This window comes from Otolemur garnettii, unplaced genomic scaffold (assembly GCF_000181295.1).
Source record: "Otolemur garnettii isolate 467f Iridium unplaced genomic scaffold, OtoGar3 scaffold00011, whole genome shotgun sequence".
NCBI lineage: Eukaryota > Metazoa > Chordata > Mammalia > Primates > Galagidae > Otolemur > Otolemur garnettii.
This window is the reverse complement of record NW_003852406.1, coordinates 505,576-526,679: the sequence shown is the minus strand read 5'-3', so window position 1 is coordinate 526,679 and position 21,104 is coordinate 505,576.

Sequence of the window (21,104 nt, the reverse complement as noted above, 5' to 3'; positions counted from 1 at the left end):
GCTCAACAGGGCCAACTGTACAAGGAGAATCCAACAGCTCACAGGTCTGGGGCTCGGTTCTGTAGCCAACCACAGTCTGAAGCATGGTTCTTGGTCTCCAGAAGTTACTTTCTATCTCCGTCATCCTTGTCAGACCCACCCAAATTATAGCTTAGGCTGTGGGAAAGGCTCAGAAGAATGACTACAGAGTGAAAAAGGTGGTTTTTTTCAAAGTGATTGCCCCATTTGTCGGTTCTGCTCCAAGTGTAGCCCGCAGAGTCAAAAATACATCTAAATGACATAAGGAAGCCTCACTGATGAGTTGACCCATGCATAGCTTGTGTCTTTTATTAGCTGGAGACATTCGCTCTCAAATACCCTGTAGCAAATCATGTTTTAGGAAGACGCTAACATTCTTCCAAGTCTTCCGACATTCTCCAAGTGGAAAGGAAAACTCTCTTTGCAAACTCTACCTCTGCTGGGGGGCTGCCTCCAGGAAGGGGTCCTACCCACTTCTTCCAGACCTCAGGTGGGGTAAGGAATCCATTTCATTTTGGAAGGGTTGCTGCAGAAATTTGTATCCATTCTCAAAGGAGCAGGTGGCAGAATATCTCTACTACATTCATCAATTTATTCAACAAGTAGTTTTTGAGAACCTACTATGCACTGGGGTGAGTTTATGTACTTGAGATATATCACTGAATGTCCCTGTGGAGTTGACATTCATGGAAGGGGACAGTGGGAAAACAGATAATAAATATAAATATAGTAAAATATATATACATAATTCTTTAGCAGATGATAAGAGCTACAGAAAAGAAGGACAGAAACAGGTATAGAGATTGGATATGTAGGGAGAGGAGTAGTTAACAACTGTGTAAGGTTATCTGGGAAGGCCTCTTCGAGGCACTGATACTTGAGCAAAGGGTTGATAAAGGTGAGGGAGTTAGAGACATTGGTGTGAGGAGGATGGTCATTTAGGCAGCGGGAATAGCCAACAGAAAAGCCATTAAGTCAAGAGCATGCCAGCATATTTGAGAAAGCCTGAGAGGACAGTGTGACCCCTGCCAGTGGTGCAGGAGGGGGGTACATGGGAGTAGGAAATGAGATCCAAGAATAATAGGTCCACAGATAATGTGGGGTCCTATGCTTTAAACTGCCAAGTACACACTAACTAATGGGATCTTGCTAAGATGAAGAGTCATATCCACTTGGTCTAGGACTGAGCTTTGGTATCTCTAAGTTCTCTGTGGTCTCTGCTGCTGCTGCTCTATGGACACCTGTGGAAATTCATTCAAAGATTCTATGAGTGTTGAGAATAGACTGTGGTGAGGGGAAGGGAGAGTTAGGGAGACCAGTTTAGGAGGCTGCTGTGATAAAGGCAAGAGGGAGCAGGGATGTGGATCAAGGAGTGAAAACAGCTGGATTCTGGGCATGTTTGGAAGATAGAGCTCTCATAGTTTCTAGGTGGATCAGAAGTTTTGTGTCACAGTGAGAGAGGGACCAAAATTATGCTGAAGTATTTTATCAAAGTAACTAGAAAAAAGAGAGGCTGTAAACTGCAATGGAGAATGCTGCAAGTGGAAACGTTTGAAGGGGAAACTTAGGAATTCTGTTTGGACATAATACATCTGGTGATGTGAAGAAGGCAGAGACTGGAACTAGGAAAAGAGAGTAAACTGTAGCTCTGGATGTGGGAGTGGTTGGCATAAGAAGCCGTGGACTGATGAGGTCACCCAGAGGGTGAGTGTAGATGGGAAAGAATAGACCAGTAACAGCTCTGTGTCACGCCAACCGGATCAGCACCTTGAGTTCTATCAGGGAGTCTCCTGCTTCTCAGAAACAACACGGGAATGCTGGAAAGAGAATTCTTTCTCAGGTTTCCCTGGAAGCAGCATCTGTGCACTGAGTGCCTGGAATTTCCTTCAAGTTCCCCATCCCACATCTCAGACATGGGACTAACAAGGCCACTATGCCTTAGACTGGTGGACGAATGCAGAGTGGGTGTGCAGGTGCAGTTTGCTCCCATTTAGAATCTCAGTCTCTATGGTGAAGCTTCATTTACCAGCACAAGTCATCATTGGAATGATGCACAACTTGGAGTTCTTCTATTTGTTGAACAGGTCCAGGACAAACTCCAATTTGAGGCAGCAACACAAGCATTTATTAAGTCATTCCACAACAAGCGTTGCCACGTGTAAGTGCTGGCCAAAACAATGTAAAAGTTATGGAGGAGAGTGACCTATGGCTCTAACCTGTATGACTGCTTCAGGACCCTACCGCTGAACTAGGCTTCATATGCTTTAAGAAAAGCCAAGTGCATATGTACACACATGCACACACACACGCACACACACACACCCCCACACATGCACGCACACAAAACCTACCCCTTCCTTCCGCTGGGAATCTATCCTGGATCCACCTCGCAAACCTGCTCACTCCATCTGGTCAAGCTTCTGTTACAGATTTATCCCTTTGCTACCCTTTTTTTCTCTCCCTACTACCCTGTTAACAGGATTTTAGGTTGATCTATTTTCCTGGAATACATGCTTGGCCCAGTTCTGTCCATGTCTACAGTTTCCATGAGTGAGGGAGAGCAACGCTGTAGGTCCTCTGATTATTCAGAACTGGAGACGGTTAGACACACTTCTCAAGAGAATTGTGGCGTAATAGAGATTAGTTATCACAAGATAGTATGATAAATCGGCCAGAGTATGTATGTGTGAATACACATTTTGATTTCACACAGAAGTGTTCCATTAGTAGCATAAATGTTACCATGTAACTTCCAGGTACATAATAAACTCACGTCATAGATACAAGACTCATTCTGCATGTTGTTCTATCTCAGAGAACGGGGCCACTTTTTTTAGGGGAGAAGACTGTCCTTGCCTCATATCTGCCCAAAGGTGAAGCATGTGGCTCATAACTTCCCCATTTCTAATAATAGCCCACTCTGGGTCTCTCATCCATGAATCTATCTATACCTTCTCTGAAGCTATTGACATTTGAGAACGTACCACCACCTGGGGGTAATGACATAGCATTTTACACATCACTGGAATTGACAGTGGAGAAGGTACCTGTCAAGGCCTACCTTGGTTCCTGCTCCCAGAGCCTGCTCCTCCCCACTGCCAGGGACACAGCCCCCTCCCCAGGCTCCAGAACCAATTCTGTCTTTAATCACAGGGGTTTAAAAAGTTTTCCTTCAACATTCAGTTGACGCAGAAACAAATCAGCACAGCCGCCAGTTCTGTTAGACTGCGTGACCCAGTTCTTTAAATGAGCTCTGTCTTATTCCTGAGAGCAGCTTCCCACCTTGTCCCCCAGTCTGGCAGCATAATCTTTGTCATTCTCCTTTGTATCCAGGTCTTCAAGTTGGTAACCTGTTTAGTACTCCAGGCCTTCTAGGAATAGTCTTTCCTCTTTTTCCCCAAGGCCTCTGTCTGCATGATGGGAATCTGTTCCCTGAGTCCTGGAATTGCTAGAATCTCCTACTACTGCTCTGTCTACCTGGCAGGGCTACACAGATATTGGACATCTGAGCCATCTCACTCATGGCCTGCTGGATGCACCTGTTTGGATGGTTCGCCTGTACGGCTGCTGTGAGTGATGTGTGAGCATATGTGAGAGAAACAGAGAATAGTAACCTGAGTCACTGTCACTGCTCTGTAGATTTCATATTGCTCCATTGAAGAGGGTGCCATATGCATTGTGGGGAAGGTACAGCATGTCACATGTAAATGGAACCCCCGGAGCTGTGCTGTGTAGGAACCCTAATGTCAACCACTGCCTGACATCCTGACAGCACAACTAAAGGATTGTGCTTCCAGCTAGTTAAGTGATTGTCAGCATATGTGTCCAGTTCAGCACTTAAGTATGCAGATGTTGACTCAAAGCCTGATGAACTTTAATTATAGCTTGAAAATCAGGGTTAGAGTTAAAGGGAAAAAAGTGAGTCCATATGCCTAACCTCAAACACTTGGTACAATTAAATAATTTAATAGCTGATAAGATTGAAACTTTTCCCTATTGAGGTGAAGTTGGCTAGTTGGCCAGGAGAGAGGCTGTAATCCTAAATGACATGGCACATATATCAGGGTGCAAGAGCTCTCCCAGCACGTGTGTGGCTGAGGTGTGCCAAAAGCCATTCTGGCTTTCAATCACCTCCTCCTCCTACCAGCCAGAGATCCTAGCCCTGCCTCACCATTGAAGTGAAGTTTGGGGATTAATTGCATTGAAGCCCTACTCAACTCCCTCCCTATTTCTTCTAGCCCTTCCAAAAAATAAAGCTGTTAGCTTGGAAACTTATTAGTTATTCATCTCAACACAACCCAGCATTATTGACTTAATGACTCACATATATTACAGGCCAGCCATGTAGGACAAATGCGGCACAGACAATAATGTCAAGATATAGGGTCACCCTAATATATTTGCAGGGTGAGGGAGTGGAAATTGATCTGCGAGGCAGGAGATGTGGCATCCAGCAGAAGTTTGACTACCAGACCACTGCGCCATCTTGGTCTAGTCATGCTCTGGGTGCCTGTCCTTTCAACTGTAAAGATGAAGGAATTAGGTTAGATGATTTCTGAGGCACTTGCTACCACTAAAATTGCAGACTATAAATCTGGAAGTTGAAGTTTCTTCTGCATGAAGTGCGGCAGGGGTGATCTCTGGACAGCACAAGGACACACATGAAAATGATGCTAAAGGGATCCCCAGTGTGGGTGGAGAAATGCCCCAAACCAACACGTGCTCTGCAATGCTCCCCAAAGCAGGTCTGAAGGCAGATGAACACTTAATTGCAAAGCAGGCACTCAAACAACAGCACGTGTAATTGAAAAGGTGGTTTCACGGGGACCATTGAAAACTAAGAAGATTGGAAGCTTTACATGTTGGCATTCATTCAGAAGGCTGTACTTCTGAATACCTATTATGTATCCAGATTGTCCTCTCATAAATTAGATGATAATGTACCTTGGTTAATTCTAGCAAGGTATTAATATCACATTAATCTGAGTCATAAAAATAAAGTATTTATGGATCTTATTCAGCCCTCTAAGAACCAAGTACCATATGGAAGGTGGTGTCAGAGGAGGTGTGAGATTCACAGCTGAGTCTCTATGCTCCCATTCAAAGAAATGCATCTTGTTCTTCTAGGCCCACTGACATCCTCTGCCCTTCAAGCTTAGCTCAAGCTCCCTGTCTCCACCAGCAGCCCCAGTAAGCCCACCTGCAGCCTGTCTCTCCCCGACTTCCCACGACACTGCCGCACCTCACACTATACCTCTGCATTCTGGCTTTTGAGTCATCTGCTAATCACTTCACACATGCAAGTCGTGACATTCCAACCCAATTGAAACCTCCTTCAGACCAAGATCCTGTGATGTACTTTTCTTGTATCTTGAAGGGCCTGACCTTGGAGGCAGGCATATATTTAGTGCCCAACGAACATGGATTGAGCAGAATTAATTTCAGACTTTTCAGAGTCTACCATGGGCCAGGTTGGAAGATTCAACAATGGATTTTAGGGAAAAGGAAGAGAGAAATGTTTACAATAATCACTAAGGCACAAGAGTCATGACAAATTGAAAACAAAATATTTTGCAACCAGAGAATACATTTTATACGATGGGCTAAGACAATGGCTCTCCCATGTTAGCATGCATTGGAATCACATCTCACAGGGCCCTACCCCTGAACTTTCCTATTCAGTCTAAAAATGGCCTAGACATTTGCATTTTTCACTAGTACTTCATGTAGTTCAGCGCTGACTTTGAGAACCAGTGGACTAAGAGACAGACAGGCCCAAAATAATCAACAGCATCTCAGCAGCTCTTTTCACCTTTCTATTTTAAATGAGTGGAGAAGGACACTGCGTTGTAAATAGTAGGTGTCAAGGTGAAGGAATATGGAAGCTCCCGAAGTGTTTAGGGACGGAAAGCAGCTAGATGGGGAGACGAGGCTACCAGAATCCAGAGGCATTGCTTTGTAAGGCTTCCACCTCATGGCAGGGAGCCTGGATTGCTAGAGAGAATACAGGGGTGCTGTGCAGAGGTTCCAAGAAGAGGCTGAGAATAGGCGGCAATGGCAGGATGGACTAGAGGGTTTGATAATTAAGCCACTAGACCAAGCTGTCTTTATTAGGGGGAAACTAAAATAGAACTGAGACATGTGTTCTTCCAAAAGCCACTCCATATGTTTCTGGAATTTATCTGAGTAAGCAGGACGAAGGCCTCAGTTTAGCCCCAGTGCAGGGTTTTGGGATTCTACTTTTATGTAAGTCATGGAAGTTTTGAGATACTGGAAATTGGAGAAGCCCTCTCAGCGACACCAGTAAGCCGGGCAAGTTGAAACCTGCATCAGAAAGGATGCTGTTGACTGTGTTTTTGGAAGTGAAATAAGGACCATAACACAGTCTATCTCAAAACTTTCATAGTGACCCATGTATTACCACACCTCAGACACACAGGTATACCAGAATTTGGCATATGCCTCTTCACACACCTGCGTACAGGAATCTATAGCTCTGATGTTGAGATTTAGCTCAGCGCTAAGGGTATGGGTATAGAAATGCCAGCAAATGCCAAAAGTAATGTGGTCCTCTCAGCTGTCAAGAATGAAAACTTGATCTACTAAGTAAAGCTGAAGAGGAGGAAAGTGACATCAACCCCCTCATCTTCCAAAACAAACAGCAGACACACACTGCCAGGTATTGTCCTAAGCATGATAAATACATTATTTAATTCTCACAAAAGGAATTATTATTTTCTATATTTTATAGATGAGAAAACCAAGACAGAGAAATCAAGACATGTGCCAAGGTCACATAACTAGTAAGAGATGGAGCCAGGATTTGAACTCAGAAAGGCCAAGAATCAGCGCATAGCTGTTTAAACACTGCTTTAGGTTTGGGGGCGGGATAAAGATCCTAAGCTTCCACTTGCATTTGAAAAATGAGATCTGATCTGTCACATGCCTTCCTCCCATCTATCCCCGATTGCTCCGTTTCTCCTTTTCTTTCAAACTACTGGGCATCAGTGGTGTGCCGAGCGCTAGCACTATAGACAGATTGAACTTGCTTTTTAAAAAGTTGAGCAAATAAACCATTCTAAGCAGGAAAACAATTCAAGCAGTGAGTTATACCATGTACACATGGGCAGGGCACAGGGTCTTCAGAAAGATCAAACCACTCCATGGGGCCATCCTCTTGGAGTATGGCCTTGCCTCCCCTCACGACTTAATATAATTCCAGGAACACATCTGTAGGCTCATTTGGTTTCTTATCACACATCATACTGAACGTTTTGCAATGCCAAATAGGATCCAAACCCTCCTGGAAGAAGAGAGCATAAAGAGGGCCTTTATATAGTTTTTTTTTTTTTTTTGGGAAAAAAAAATCTTACAACACATTCATGAAGCCTTCTTGCAATTCTCCCATGGAAGACTAACCTTTATTTGCAGTTTGCGAGTCTTATGTTAAAATCTTGCTATAGCCTGAGGTTTAAACCAGAGAGAATCTGACTTGGTCCTCAGGCAAGTACCTTTGTAGCTTTCTAATCTCTCTCACTGAAGTTCAGGGCTTTTAAGAGAGGCTGCCGGTGTTCCCTGCAGAGGATTTTCTGTCATTTTGTGGGCAGGGAAGGCACGCTTCTGATACTAAGAACTAAAGTTTCAATCTCTTTACGTTTGGCTTAATTGCCATTATTGGCCTAATTGCAGGTACAGGGCTCAAAGAGAATGCATGTCACTTGCCATCTGTAGCCGGAAGGTACTTGAATCAAACCGAATCTGTTCAGGATGCAAAAAGACACTTCAGCATATGCAGATGCCCAAAACGGCTTTATAGACCCAAATCCTTTTAATAAGCTCAAGACAGGCCTGAATTTATTTAAATGTCTAATTCTAAATGTACGTATGCCTGGTAGTAATGTTTACCATCTGTCTGACACTGCCTGTTGAGGTAATTGTCAAGCTACAGTATGACATATGGTGCACATATTTGGACCTTAAATATAACAGCCTTGGCATGAAACAATCGGAAACCAAGATTTAATCTTTGGTATCATTCAAGTTGGAGTTGAACAAACAGACAGTTCTGGGCTATTACTGTTTTCTTCCTTTATGATAAATACTCCTCCGTAGGCATGCCTGAGAACAACACTGGAGTGCCAGGCCTGCTTTCAATGCACCGCCTTTTCTCTTGCTCTGGCTCCAGCACTTAGGAACCCAGTTGGAATGGCAATTCCAACGCGGAGGCCAGAAGCCCGTCTCCGACCCAGGAAGCATCTGGTCTCTGCCAAAGAATAAAAGGAGGGTCCCACTTGAGAGCCCGGAAGAGCTGTTGTCTTGGAAGGAACAGGCGGATCAGAGCCATAATAACAACTGCCACTCCGCTCACTTCTTTCTCCTGCTTTCCTATCTTCTCTTTTCATCTCCATTTTATTTTATTTCCCTGTGGAATTTTCCCATCAGCATGTTAAATATGGTGGTGTCAGTGGAAAGGGGGAGGGAAGCGTAGAGACTGGGCTCCTCGAGGCCCCCCAGCGGCCTGAGGAAACGCACATGGCTCCGAGGGGTGAGCACAATACCCTTTTCAAGTTATTTTGGTTAAGCGATAGGGACCTTAGAGTGACAAATATCTCAGGCACTGCTGCCTTTTTTCTTTAAATACTAGCAGCACTGTAGCATGAGATACAGCTGTGTAGATGCCTAGAGCCCGACTTGAAAGACCTACTTTATGCTTGGATTAGAGGATGAGTGTAGCTATTGTCGTTACAGTCCCTGTCTGGATCTAAAGTGATGTAAATATGGCAATAGGAATAATGTAACCCTTGCAAGGAGTGTAACTAAGAATGTGGTCCATGTCTCTTCTCAATGGGCACGCCACTCCATACAATAATAACGGCCAGTGTAAAGCCAACAGAGATGCTCTTTCTCAAGCCCTGCGTCTATCCCTAGGATGCACTGTTTTAAAAATAAAAAAAAAAAGAGGAGGCAGAGGGGAATTCTGGGGGACGGGCATTCAATAATGAGCAGTGTTGTTTGTGGGGACGGTGTATACGCAAATGTAGCTTAGGAGGCCTGAAGACTAACACGACGATATCCTAGGTCAGCTACCACGGTAACTCAGCCTTGGTTCCCCTGGTCTGAAATGACGACTTGATTCCATATTTGGTATCCTGCCAAGTTCTGTATTTAAGCCTCAAGCTTAACATGTCCTCTGTTCCTAATTAGCAACAAGGCTAAATTTAGCACCGGTTTCCCTGGTGCCATCACAGTCACAAAACGATTCTGAAATCTAACATGCTAACACGAAGGCATGTTCCTTGATGGCTTTTGGAAGAGACAAAGCAACTCTAAAGGTGCCTCTCTGGGATCTGATGGCCTGGGATGCTAAATATTTTTCAGGCAAAGGAATGAAATTGGCCATTGTGTAAATATTTAATGTGGGGACGGGAAATTACCTCCCTGGAGGCCTGGAGTACACATCGTGGCAGCCCAGGGTTTCGCTCTCAGAGGCGCTGGACCCAGGGGAAACAATGAGAAGAGGGGCAAGGTTCGTTTCTCAGGCTGCCCAGCCTCCCTCCCCAGCCCCTCTGTTCTCCTGTTTGGACTCATTTCTCTGATAAGTCCCCAGCAGACCAAATCCCCAGTCAGTGTCCCCTCCATCCCAACTTCTCCACGCCTTGAGGCGGCAGCTTCGCCTGTAACATCCCACGGCTCCGTCTTTCTTCCTCCCTGGCCCCTGTGCCCTCTCCTGCGTTTCTCCCTCACTCCCCACAACTTTTTATTTTGAAAAATGTCAACTCTAGAGGATGTCAGCTGCAAGAATACAGGATGAACCAAGAGCAAGTGTGTAACCTTCACCTCCAGTCACCAATTATTAGCGTCTTGCCACATTTAATTTATTTTTCTTTCCTCTTTTTATATATGCATGCATCTGTGTACATGTGGCACAGGAGATGCTGAAACATCTGAAGGTCAGTCAGACACCCTGACAACGTCCTCTCAAGTACCTTCACATGGATTTCCTAAGAATAATAACCACAGTGACAATCATCACACTTAGGAGATGTAACTTTGATACTGTGCTACCGGTCAGCACACAATTCGCATTCCTGTTATCTCATAAGGACCCTTATCAGTCTTTAGGCAGGACACTCAAGTTTACGAAAGGTCTAAGGCAGTTGTTTGGCAGAATGTACCTATTGCTTTAAATTTGCTAAAGCACTGCCTCTGTTACTATGGTGTTAATGGTCCCAAACATCCCTGGACACAGTTACAGCTTAAGTTCTCATTCTCACTTAGGAGATAAAGAATGATAGTACTGGGTGAGCTGACACTGTTCCCGCTAGAACAGTGGCAAGGAGAGAGACCAATCCTCCCGACACCAGGCTTGGCGCAGAAGAGCACACGTAGGTCCCCTCCCTTCCCCTCCTTTGAGGTCTCCCACAACCATAAAGCCCACTTCTTCAAGGCCTCATTTCCCATCTTACTCCTGGCCTGCTCTCCACGTCTGCAAACAGTCCCATGGAGCGGCTACGATTCTGCCTGCCATCTGAGAGTCTCCCATTGACCCCTGTCTCTCGAGGCCCAGATGATGGGATGAGGAATCTCCTGCTAGAGACAAGCTTATACTTCCCGCTCCTCTTTGTTCCCACAGAGGGAAGGGGATTTCCACTCCCCTCTAAGAAGAGAAACACCCGGAGTCAACTTGTGGACACTCTCTGGGGAGGTTACTGGCAAACTCGGAGGAGGAGGAATCTGAGCGTGCACTAGTCACCCGCTGCCTCCTCTGTTCCAAGCTGCCCGCTGGAGGAGACACACGTGCTGCATCATTCCTCTGTGGCTGCATGCTTGTGTGTGGTGGGTGCACGTGGAGGGGATGAGTTCAATTCAGAGGGCATATTAAGACGCCTGTTGGTAGAACATCAAAGCCACATGACACTCTCTAATTAGCTTTATCAAAAGTAAAGCTGATGTTTTAATGTTTATCTGTCCGCAGCCTGCAATTCTCTGTTGTTTTCAGTCTCAAGAGGGTAAAAAGGTCTCACTGACTGGCCCTCTGACGCCCCCACGTTCCTATAGAGCATTAGGCATAATAGCGTGACGCGGGTTTCCTGCCTCGCTTGCCACAAGGCTGAGTGAGTGTGATGCTCTTCTCAACGCCCTCCTGAAGGAGAGAGAGGGTTGCCTAGGCTGTGGGACAGCAGGCACACACAGAGCCACCCAGGCAGGCTAGGGGCAGCGAGGACAGAGGCAGCCTGCCAGCCTCAGCTGAGTCCTGGCCAGTTGGTCTGCCCAGAGATGTGGCAGGGAACACGGAAGGTGGGAGGACAGATCCGGGCTGCTGGTAAGCAGATGAAAAATGACAGAAATAGAGGGGGAAAGCCCCTCTTTTTAACTCTTTAGAAGAATGGCAAACCAGCCCCATGCTGCCAGGCAATGCACTGTAGGCTTCCGGCAAGAGCTAGGACAGCAGAGGGAGGAGCAGAGGGCTCCGTGTTCACTGCCAAGGGCCCATGCATTTCCTATAGAAACTGGGCCTTAGAGTTCCTACCAAGTTCTCTGGAGACACTGGGGCTTCTTTACTAGGAGGTGACTGGAGCTCTCCTTTCTAGAACAAAGCCTCTCCCTCAGATGCCATGAAAAATGGCCTGTTGTTGGTTGGGGGGAGGGGGTGAGACAAAGGTTAAGTGGCAGTAAATACAGGGATTGGAGTCTCTTGGCCTTTTGCTTACATTACTAAGACTTTAAATTACCCTGAGTGATGTTCTGGTTCATTTCTGAGTGTGGGAAGAAAGGGAAAGAAAAGAAATCTTATCCGAAAGAGAACAGAAGCAGTCCAGGCCTTGAGCTTTCCCATATAGGGAAGGTGTGTGTGCGCTTGTGTGTGTATGTGTGTGTGTGTGTGTGTGTATGTGTGTGAGAGAGAGAGAGAGAGAGAGAGATCGCATACCCACACCTGCACATGCAGACACAAGCAAAGGGTTAGGGGGTGTGTGTCCTTTTCCGTGAGTGTAAAACAGTAGCCTTCAGAGGTTAGTGGCAAGGGACATGGTTCTGTCACTTACTAATCTGGTAACTTTGGCTAAGTCACTTGACTTCCTGAATCTATTTTCCTATAACCCATTTTCCTCACAGATAACTGTGAGGACTACCTGGTGCTGGTATTTGAGCAGGTTCTCCTATGGCTCAAGCACGTAGCTGAGTTTCTGGCAACAATAAAAGTCAATACAGTCTTGATTAGCACTGAGGCTAGTTCTTTATCAACAAATTGGTAGGATGGAAAAGTCCTTACTGGTCCCTTAGTTCATCATCTGCCTCACTACGGTGGCTGGATTAGATTCTCCAATGCAGGAGACGGGGGGTATGTGCCATTGTTTTGTGTGTGGAGGTACAAGGTTGGTGGAGCCAAGGACGGGGTTGTCATGGGGAGTCTCCACAGGAAACTTTTAAAGTTCTGGTAACTTGGGGAAATTTTTTGACTACAATTCTCAATTTCACACAATATCTGCATTAGTCTGTTAGAGAATTCCTTTCCTGGGGGGTATACAAATTCTCAAAGGCTATGGTAACCAGTTTGATGAAAATATTTCCAATTGTATATAAAACCAGCACATTGTACCCCATGACTGCCTTCATGTACACAGTGATGATTTAATGAAAAAATAAAAAAGGATGAGAAAAAAAAATTCTTAAAGGATGTTGGAAAAACTAACCTGACACGTGATCATTTGATAGACAAAGTTTTAAAACTTGGTATTAACCATGAAATCTACACATTAGCTTTTTGCTCTGCCTTCTAATACCCTGAATTAGACATAACGGGTCCAAATCTTGCATTTCTACCCTCCTTTCATACATGATACACTACATGCCGCCATGCTCTTACGCCAGCTTAAGAGATCACTATACTCAAATGTGTAGTTTTTGATTGAAATCAATGCATTCTTGCTCCAGGTGGCAGTGCTTCAGTCTGGGGACGTCTCACAAGGTCGGTATCATTAGGAGAAGGGGGTAGGAGTTTTTCTTTAGAAGAAGCAAAGGCCACGCACAGGTTCCATAAGTATATACACTGAACGTGCGTTCATGTGCGTGTGCGTACATGTATTCATGTGCCTGTGTGGATACAAAAATGCTCAGAAACAGCTAAACTACCAAACCCTTCGAGTTCCTTTTGTTGCTGCCAATTTTATATTTTCCCTGTGATGCACCAATGTGGTTCTTTGATTCAGGTTCCCGGGAGACCCTGTGTTCTTCTCTCTTCCGTAGCTTGTTAGCAGGGGATTCAGGGGAATGAAGCAAACCTCCGCAAGGGAGACTTTCCAGCTCGGATGGGCAGGATCTCAATCCTATGTGACCACGTTGAAGAATATGGAGCACAGCCCTGTGCGCTTCTCTCTCCCAGAGCCCCACACTGACACTCGGGCTCTTCTCAGCTGTACTAGGGGGGAGAGCGAGAGGTGTTTTGCTGTAGCACATTTGAGAGCAGAACCAGGGCTGCCACTGCCCTCGCTGGACAGCCATGAAGATGAAGGAGAGGAACACATAGTAGCCCTCCCTCCCACCACCTGATGCCCCCTCACTCGCCATCAGACATCTCCAGGGATCTACTTGGGTCATGGATGCTTTTCTCTCCTGCTCTCGCAAACCATGGCTGTCCTTATCAGTGGAGCCCTGGAGATGCTCCTCAGAGTGCCCAAAGAGGGAGTCCTTGGCTTTGAATACAGAAGACTGAAATAATAAAAGGAAGAAAATATGCTTGGAATCAAAGAGAAAAATGTATATTTAGATATGTGGCTTCTCCTTTTGAGGTTGGGCAAGTCACTTAAACCTGTTGTTTTTCTCATCTACAACATGCAACCATTAGTGTACTGGACATCCCCCAGCTTGCTATTAAAGTGAAGTGAAATTCATTGCCAGTGGTACCTACAATTCAGCAGATGCTCCCATGTACGGGTGTCTGTTTCCTTGATGACCATGATACTTACAGGAGGGCTGAGAATACACGTACCTTTCTTTCAGAAGGATGGCTGCCTCCTCCTTGTCCCCCCCCCCTCCACCCCACAAGCTTTGCTGTCAGTAGCAGTCATAGTCTCTAGAGTAGTAAGACTGTGCTTCGGAGAAACTAAATTATTGAGAGTCAGAAAACCTGGGTTCTAGTCCAGCTCCTGCCTTTGACTGTGAACAAGCCAACTTAAATCTCTGGACCTATTTTTGCCTCTTGCAAAGTTCCTATTCTATCAAATTCACAAAGGGCTGTAGAGAGCAAGCAAGATGCTAGTGGAACTGTGCCCTTACAATGGTAACAATCAACATAAAGACATCAGATTGACAGCATCAACCACCAGTGGCCAGGTGTCAGCTACAGAGGCTCCTTATTTTAGGACTGATGCTCTTTAGGGTACTGTCCTTGTAATTCTATTATGTGGATGTTTGTAGAAAGACAGCATAGGACCAGAAAAGGCCCAAACTTCCCATATCTGCACCAAAGTCAGCAGCTCTCCAAATATAGGATTATTTACATATCAAGATTTAGTCTGAGTCTGAAATGAAGCTCTGACAATAACATACTCTTGGGATAGTTCCTGGTAACCTGGCCTGGCCAGCTAGACATCTAGTTCTTCATTCAACAAGTCTTGCACCCTAGCATTCATTTGTTTAATAATTACAACATTCCTCAAGCCCTTAGTAAGTGGCAGGCATTGAGTGAAGTCTGTTCACAGAAACTCCCTAAGTATTACTTCCTATTCCCTTTTCACAGTTATGGGAACTGCAACTTGCTCACTGCCATCAAGCTGGTAAGTGACAGATGATCAGAATTAGCCAAAGTCCCTCTTCTTTTGACTGCACTACACAGATAATCTCAGCCTTTCTATAAGCAATAGGTTTATGAAGATCTGATATGGTCCCTCTCACTTTTTCTTTTTAACAAAAGGAGAGTTCACACTTGGAATGAAATTTAATCCCTCCTTCCTTCCTTCCCTTTCCCTCTCATTTTTTCTTTTTAACAAAAGTAAAGTTCACACTTGGAATTAAATTTAATCAATAATCTTTCCTTCCTTCCTTCCTTCCTTCCTTCCTTTCCTTCCGACTCCCTCCCTCCCTCCCTCTCTCCCTCTTGTCCAGGCTACAGTGCCATGGCCATAGCTCACAGCAACTGCAAATGGCTGGACTTAAGTGATCCTCTTGCCTCAGCCTCCCGAGTGCCTAGGACTACAGGTGTGCACCACAATGCCCAGAATATTTTTCTATTTTTTTCTTTTTTGTAGTAAAGATGGGGGTCTCTTGCTCAGATTGGTCTTGAACTCCTGAGCTCAATCAATCTACCCACCATGGCTTACCAGAGTGCTAGGATTATAGGCATGAGCCATTACTGCCACAGCCTACTGTAATGAAGTTTCAATATGATAAATGGTGACTCCTGAATGTATCACTTCAAGGAGAATAAACATACATAAAACTATTAATATTTGACTATTTTTTCCCTAAACATGTATAAGCAGAAAGATATTAGAATTTTGTCTCAGAATTCACCACAACATATCATTAAAGGTGAAATTTCCCTAGGACTATAACATACAATTTGAGCTTCGAAAATCTGGTTGATATAGATTTTTTTACTATATTACTTGATGCAAATATAAAATAGTGTATAGTCAAGAGATACCACTCAGGGCAGAAACAAAATCATACTGTCTCTTAAGGTCTATCAATAAAGCCGTGAACAGAATTACTGATATTTACTGACATTTTGTATTAAGTGTCAAGACAAAAATACAAAATGAGACCAAGATATAATAAACAAACATAAGATAGGTTGTAGGAAAAGAGAGCACAATCGATCCATCTTTTTCATTCTTATTTGGCTTGGATTTTATGGGAAAATCAGAGAGAGAGCAAGCTTTGATGAAAATATTACATGCTTTTGTCTTGAACCTCATGGTTTGGGTCAAAGGACTGAGGAGTGGTAGAAGGCAGGAACAATATTAATACATGGAGGTAAGTCAAGAGACATTTCATGGCCCAATGAACATTTTTATATCCTGAATGAGTTTGAAAACTTGCTACAAAAGATATTCCATTCATTGGTATAGAAGGGAACCATCTTTCAAAGGTGATATGACATGCCCTTGTCATATTCACACGGTCTGGGTCACGGATTTTTACCAATTATTATATACCCTTTAGTGTTTTCATCTCATATCAACTTTTTCCATTTGCACCTCAGGCCAGAGGTGGGAGAGTGGCATCTTTCGTTCTTTCCATCTGATGGCCTTGTCCCAGGGAGCCCTTTCATCTGGGGGGCAGGACCAAAACAAAGGAACAGATGCAGCTGAATGCACCAATTCCCAGAGGAGCCCACTTTCTGTAGTGTGCTTTTAAGTCACAGAATTTATTTATGTTCTCTTTCTCCTTTCTGCGGTCAATGACATGGGTCAAAGGCATTTAATCAAACCCTTGTAGAGAGATGGGTCCCATCACCAGGCAGTGAGACGATCTAATTTGTCTTCTGTCAAAAAATGTATTTTGGGAACAGAGCCGAATATGATGAGTATGATGTCTTTTTACGGTCACTGCTGAAGTATGTGTACGGCACAGATTTTCCAGGTTCATTACTTTATCTGTCTCGGGATAAATATTGAAATTGTTGTTAGCGTGGATGCTAAAGACTGAAGAAATGCAGGATGATATTTTTCTCATTCTACTCCCCATTTCAGCTGGTGAAAGCCAGAATTAGTGTCCGGTTTTGGAACCAGAAGAAGTGATAACCAAGAAGGTAAGGCAGCAGTGATGAAAAGTTCTACAGACCAGAAGCTTGATTGTTGTAGGAGAAAAAATGATGTGAATGAAGCTTATAGGAAAATGACACAAAACAAAATAAGAAAACTCCTCCATCCCGTAGGTGGTGCCACAATTTATAATGTGTGGCTGCTTTGGGCCTTTTGGACAGCTTACTAATTGTATTGTCAATTAATTTAAGTGATGTAATTTAATTTCTTTTGCTGCATCATATAGGAGTTTATTAAAGAACTCATCTTCAGCTCCTTGGCCCTGGGTGACCAGCACATTTGTTAATGCTTCTAACAATTTCCAGGCATCCTCTGCTGACTTCCCCATGCTCTTCATTGAGAGGAAGGGAGACACCTGATGTATTAATCAAGTGCAGATAGAGACCTGAACTAGACCCTATGTCTAAAACTTAAACCAGAACTTATAAATGAAGAAGAAAGAATGATGTCCCACTCATAAGATCTATCTTTGGTTCCATCTGGGATCTTTCCTCTCAGCCCACTTTTGCAATACAGAAAAGCCCTGGTCAGTCCTTACATACTTTCTGATGCACAATTTATTTCATTTTCTTTGCTAAAGAAGTGGAGAAAGAAATAACTTATGAGGCAAGGAAGGGAAGTGAGAAACTAGCAAGAAACTTGATGGGAAGGGAAAAATTCCACATCTGAAAATAACTCTTGTCAGTGACATGTCGCTGAGCACAGAGAGGACCCTGTTTAATCTCAAGCCTGGAACTTTGAGAGCTAGATTTCCAATGCAAATATGAAAACTCACAAAATTATCTGAACTGATGAGGACAAAAAAAAAATCTGGGATTCCTCATTTGCTCAGGTGCCAGAAGTTACTTCAACTCTCTGCATAGCATTTTCTAGGAATGCCCAGACTAATACCTCCTTCTACTGCCTACAAGCAATTATACAACAGGTGTTAACCAGAATTATTTATACAAAATGGCATACTGATTTCACAGGTGTAGAGACTGAGGCATGAGTGTTGACTTTTGTAAAATAAAGTTAAAAGGGAAGTAATGATTTAAGACTTACTCATCTCAGTCTACCTTTTTGAATGTAAATCTGAACCAATTGACTCTGTTAAATGAAGACAAAAGGCAAATAATTTTTATCTGTTAGATCTGATAAAGGGACTTTTTGAAAGAGATTTATGACAAGGGCAAAAGTGACAGCTCACCAAGCTATGTACATACCAATACCTGGATTGCACATCACACTGCTGATGTCATATCCCCTGGGAGAAGAACCTGGGTGGTGGTATTTATCAAAACTCTTCAAGCAATTCTAATAACTGTTAAACTATTAAAATGTAACCCTGGCTGGTAGGATATTTGAAAGCAGTGAAGAAGAAAATTAAAATGATGTCTATTTTTATTAAATTCATATAAAGTGGTTTGAATTTATCATTTAAGTATAAAACAAATTCATATGCATTGATTATATATATCATGGTCTTAATTATTTCAAATTATATAAACATATATTATTAAAGTCACAATTATTAAGCATAGAAACATACAATCTAGGAATCATTACCAGATGGTGATATCTTTATGTTTTTTCCCATTTATAATTTAGCTGTCCAGTTACATCTGGTGACATTTGTTGACTAGCTACCTATAGAATGAAAGGGCATCATGGTAGTGCAACCAGGTTCTGTGCAACTCACCAAGTACCTTATAAACAAAAAGAGATTTCCCAAGGCAGAGTGGCTTCTTACCAGTCAAAGCCTTTTCTCTTATCAAAAGGGTCTTTATAGTAGTGCCTCATCTGATTGGTTATGAAATTGGCTAAAAAATGCCTTTTCAATAAAGCAGAAAGTCTGATAATACAAGGTTGGACAATTAAGTTTGAGAACTCATTCTTGAAAAAGTAATACATGCCTCATTGCTGAATATCACTGCTGTCATCAGATGGCCAAGGACAGCACTTCAAAGGGGACTGTAGTGATACTCAGTAATGAGGTATGTAGACTTTTTCTAGGATGAGTTCATGAACTTAATTGTCTGACCTCATTTTGCAGCATCAAAAGGGATTTTGACTATGAGGTGAGTGGGGTGGCTGGAAAGTTTAGGTTTATAATTGATGTCTTAGGAGCTAGTATGTGAGCAACTACCCTTCAAGTAGCCATGAAGATGTCAAGAACTTCCAGGGGTGGGAATAGTGGTATTGTTTTTAAACACTAGAGATTAAAAAAAAAAAAAAAAAAAAGCTCCACCTGTTGGTACAATCTCTCATGCCACCATCTGTGAGTCTAGTACTCTACAGGGAAAAAATAGCAGGCTATAAACATATGATTTACCTGTGAAAGCTTTCGAGCTGCAATTTCTAGCCTTCCAGATGTCACTCTATCTTTTATTTAAAGAGCCTTTTATTTCCATTCAAGAAACTATAAGCAAAGTAAAATTGAACCTCAAGTTTCATAAGAAATATGATCCTGAGTAATAATATGTGATTTAAGATCATGTAATTGAAAGTATTAGAATTATCCTAAAACAGTCTTGAAAGCATGATCTATTCATCATATTTTATGAGGCAAGATATTTAACTGAAAAATATCATGACATTAATAATCCTATTCAATTGTTTGTTACAAGTTAGAATTTGATGACCTGATGATGTTACAAATTAATACATCCCTAATTAACTTTTGATAGAGATGGCATAAATATTTTGCCTCGTGGCTGGTCTTTTCTGGCTCTGCAGGTAAGCAGTGGAAGTTATACAGAGTCTGGAGAAGGGTGGAAGGTCAAGTAAGTAACATCCTTGACTTATCTTTGCTATGATATTGAATTTCCCTCAAAGGAAATCCAGGCAAAAATGAAATTAGGAATATGGGAGTGTGGGAAGGTAACAAACCAGGCAAATGAGGGGTCAAATGCTAGAGATGTTGAGGATAGACATCAGATTTAGGTGAAGGGTAAGAATTTATCAAAGATGAATTAGAACTATATCAATGGTGATGAGACATAAGGTGACGAAATTATGGGCACCTGACCTAGAATGAAAACGTAAGTTTTGGGAACTGGAAAGCATAAGTATATTGTAAATTTAAGGAGAAAGGTGAGCTCACAGTATAGAGGGTAACATGAGTTATGTTCTAAAGTCTATGAGGACATGGGCAAAGTGTTGGTAGGTCTCCAGTGAGTTGGTGAAGAAGATGTTATAAACATACCAAAGGCAAACAATTCAAAAACTATATCCTCCATCCCTATATGGATAGCCTCTGTTCAACCAGTAAATAGTACCAGCACTTTCAGAGACAACAAAATATGATTTAGGTTTAATGATGGAAACATGAAAAATCACTGTACTGCTTAGTCTTTGGCCAGTTAGAAAAATATTGAATCTGAAAGTATAATAAATGAGCCCCACTGTTCCATTAGTATACATTAGCATCAGTAATCAGAAATCTAAAAAAGAAGTTTAATGGAAAAATGGAGGCAAGTCCCTAGTGTTTTCATTATATTCTATTTTCTAGTGAACATGTCTATTTTCCTTGGAGAATTTCCTTTAGGAGACCAAGTGAAAAATGTGTCTATAAAAGAAATATTGATTAGTTTCACAATCTCATTAAATTTGATTAACCTTTTAGGATTATTAGGTAGATCTTTAAACTATACAAAGCTGAAAATACTTGTATTGTTCAATAAAGAGCACCTTTTAAATACGTTAGAAATTTATGAGAATTAGGTACTTATAAGATTAAAGTTATTATTCAGAATTTTAAAGTATGTGTCATTCTTTCTAGATTTTACTGAGTTTTTGGTTTTTGGCTCTCTAGAATTAAAAAGAACTTGGTAACTGCTCTACTTGTAAAATATTTATGAAGAGAATGATACACCAAAGTAGGCCAGAAGAAAGGCCATAGAATATAGAAAAGCTTACAAGTGCTCTCCACACAGATGTACACATTCAGACCAGAAAGTTCTAGAACCTTCTTTCTCTTCTTTTCTTATTTCTTCCAAATTCTACACTAGTGATTCACAGATTCATAAAGAAGACCTAATATAACAAGAGTTCTAACATGAATAGTAACGGAACTAGTAAGTGAAAGAACTAAAATTTATCCCAAACTACTATAGCCAACCCGTCCCGCTTTACATCCTCAGTTACAAAGTAAATTCTTTGTCTTCAGTACAAAGTTGAATCAACTTTAATTCCAAGACTTTCAACTTACAACCGACATACAGAATAGGCTTTAGGGGAGGATAGGACTCATCAACAAATAGAAAATCTGAGAAAGTTTCTTGTTTTTCCAAAAACATAATTTACAGTAAAGAAAAACACACTATTTCACTGAATAGA